This window comes from Dysidea avara, chromosome 4 (genome assembly GCF_963678975.1).
Source record: "Dysidea avara chromosome 4, odDysAvar1.4, whole genome shotgun sequence".
NCBI classification, from domain to species: domain Eukaryota; kingdom Metazoa; phylum Porifera; class Demospongiae; order Dictyoceratida; family Dysideidae; genus Dysidea; species Dysidea avara.
In genome coordinates, this window is record NC_089275.1 from 42,136,556 (window position 1) to 42,139,942 (window position 3,387).

Below are 3,387 nucleotides of genomic sequence, written 5' to 3' on the forward strand. Positions count from 1 at the left end.
TGAATGAGTGAAGGTGGCAATAAACAAGTTCCACCGTAATTTATACACGTGATATGATCCTGTATATTCTGTCAGTGGATGAGATCCACTTGGCCAGGACAAAATGTGACTCAAGTGCCCTGGATAATCCATACTCAACCAACTTATGACCCAGTGGCACAATGGAACTGACTATTTATAGAGAATACAATTATATTTATTTCTAAGATGTGTGGATGTGTGGACACATTACAACACATTACATGTACATACAAGACATGCTACGTACTGTTTTAGCATTTCAAGTCACCACATTATACACGTACCAGTCAACAATGCTTCATAGTGCCCATCAGTAAACCTGAAGAAAAGTTACAAAAAATGAAAATTCACATAAGTACAATGAAACCTCATTAATATGGCAGGCTGTGGGACCAAAAAATTTGGCCTGAATAACAAGGTGGCCTTATTAATGAGGTCATAAGTAATGCTTAGCTATATTTGGGACCTACTAGAGGTGACCAATATAATGAGGTGGTCTTATTAAAGAGGTGGCCACTAAGTGAGGTTTCACTGTACATATAGTTCACAATATTGTGAACAATATTAATGGTTAACAATATACACTGAAACCTGCAGGCCACTTCTTGTGGAAGATTGCTCTCTACACATTCAGAGATTGTATTTAGATGGATGATACAGTAACGCATTGTGACTTCAATACTCGTGATGTGTCACTGCTAGGCAGCAACTATATACACGTCACTGCCACATCGCACTTGCTTGCACACACAATTTTGCTAAAGATTTTACAAATTGATAAATAAGGGGTGTGGCAACTAGCTGTTTCGCTTGCAAGACTGTGTGGCAGCTGTTTCCTTTCTGTACAAGTGGCCACCAAGACAGGTCCACTGTGGATGAAAGCCAGGCATTAGATATTTGGTATTTCATGTGTTGAAGACATTCCAGGGCTTCTGGTAGTCTCAAATCTCACCACAGTTTAACTCAGGCAGTGTTGTGGTCACCACTAAACTACTGGAATGCTGTGTTATGTTCATCTTATGCTTGGCTACTATATTGTAGAACTGAAATGGATACTCTGAAAAATATATCCTATGGATAATGACTTCATCACTTTCTTCATCAGGAGCTTATAAGGACCAATAGTGAAACTTTTTACACTTGGGGCTGACAGTCAACTGCCTATGTCTGAAGCAGTGCTTTTGGTGCTCTAACAGATTGGCTGCCCCCTTGCTGCCAGCACTCACTGTCTCATACGCTGTCATACACTAAATTCATCTCTATAGCCAGTTAGAACAGCATGCTTCTTACCTTTTTTTAAGGCCGCATAATGCAGCCACCTCTTTAAAAGGCAAGGTCAGAAAATTTTGTCCCTACGGCCTGAATAATGACTAGTTTTCACTGTACTATTAGTGATTAGTGATCATGGGGGATTATTTATTAAGATACTAAGATATACAAACGCTACAACCTCTAAATATAGCAGTAAATTTTTTACTCTGGTCCAATGTCTCGTAATAATCGTGACTTCGTGAGAGACTCTACTGTGACAAATACATGTTTATCATGATATGTGCTAATCGCCTTTTTGCAATTAAGTTTTACAACACAAATACATGTATATAATAATAATAATAAATAATAATAGTATAGTTAAACTCACCAATTGCGACTAAATCCCTTCAACACGAAAAGACAAGTAATGAGACAACCTTGGAGACAACAGCCACACAAGCCTATTCTGGTGCGTTTATTTAGTAGTAATATAAATTTTAAAGGCGTTTATTTACAACAGGACATAATTACGCGCCCCTCTATTGTCTCTGTACATACTTGCCTATTCTTTACTATTCTCATTTCATTTCACAAGATCTCTTGGCAGGGGCGTAGCTTCTTCACTTGAATTAGTCAATGCTTGAAGTAGATCGAGATACTCTAATAGAACAGTCACATTTCTACAAGTGCCATATTGTTATATTGTAAAGTCTGTAAGTAGCTAGTAATTTAAACTATACAATCTGATGCTAAGCAGAAGTTGTAATTATGCTAAATATTGATTGCTGTGTTACAGCTGTTTTGTGACTGCTCTAATAGAGTATCTTGATCGTTCCAATGCAGTACAAGATGAAAGGCAAAGTGTTGTTAAGGGTTTACTATTTAAAATGGGTGTTAGTTGACTGCAGTTGCATGCCACTAACAGGGCTGTCCAGAGAAATTAGAGGGCCCAGGGAAAGAGTTAAAGAGGGGCCCAGGGGCAAGGAAGGGTCTAGATCCTGACTGCTCTATTAGAGTATATCAATCTTTCTTTAAACAGGTATTCAAGTGGCCCCTTTCGGGTTGTGGTAGGGGGCAAAATACCCCCAGTTACCCCCAATGTGGGCGGCCCTGGCCACTAAAATTACAGTTATATTTTAAAATTCTGTCACTGTAATCTGGGGTTTCTGTCAAAACCATGGAAACTCACCTACTGTTATCAACAGTGCATTGCTTATTCTAACAAAAAGTATTGAAATCCCATCCAAAAACAGCTTATAGCTGTAAAAAAAGTGCGCGTCCAAGTAAAGCAGAGTTAACTGCGACAAAAAGTAATGATATCATAATGCGGCCATGCGCGAGGTGTGCAAGTTGTAAAATTAATATTAGCTAATCAGATAATACAATGTTATTGTTAAAGTGTTAATGAGAACTATGTGATGCTGCTAGTTTTTAAGTGTGTGAGTATCTTCATAAATGCCACATAAATTTAATTCTCAATAAAGCAATGTGTATAGATTCTCTGATAGTAATAAATAGTTTGAGTTTGGCCGCCTTTCCTGTATACAGCAATGCTACGAACAAAGGAAAGGTGGCCAAACTCAAACTATTTATTACTATCAGAGAATCTATACACATAGCTTTATTGAGAATTAAATTTATGTGGCATTTATGAAGATGCTCACACACTTAAAAACTAGCAGCATCACATAGTTCTCATTAACACTTTAACAATAACATTGTATTATCTGATTAGCTAATATTAATTTTACAACTTGCACACCTCGCGCATGGCCGCATTATGATATCATTACTTTTTGTCGCAGTTACCTCTGCTTTACTTGGACGCGCACTTTTTTTACAGCTATAAGCTGTTTTTGGATGGGTAATGTATTACTTAAATTCTTTCCATCATAAATATATAGCACATTTGTGCATATATTCATTTTAGATTATGCAACATTTACTCTCTATATATGGCTTGAACTGCTCTATCTTGCCATCAGCATAACTAAATGATTATATTTTATGCCTACATGCTAATTATCAGAAACTTGGAGTAATTCTTGGAAGTATTGGCCATTTATAAGATGTGTGCTTGTATACAGAAGTATCTCTATTCTATTTGTGTAG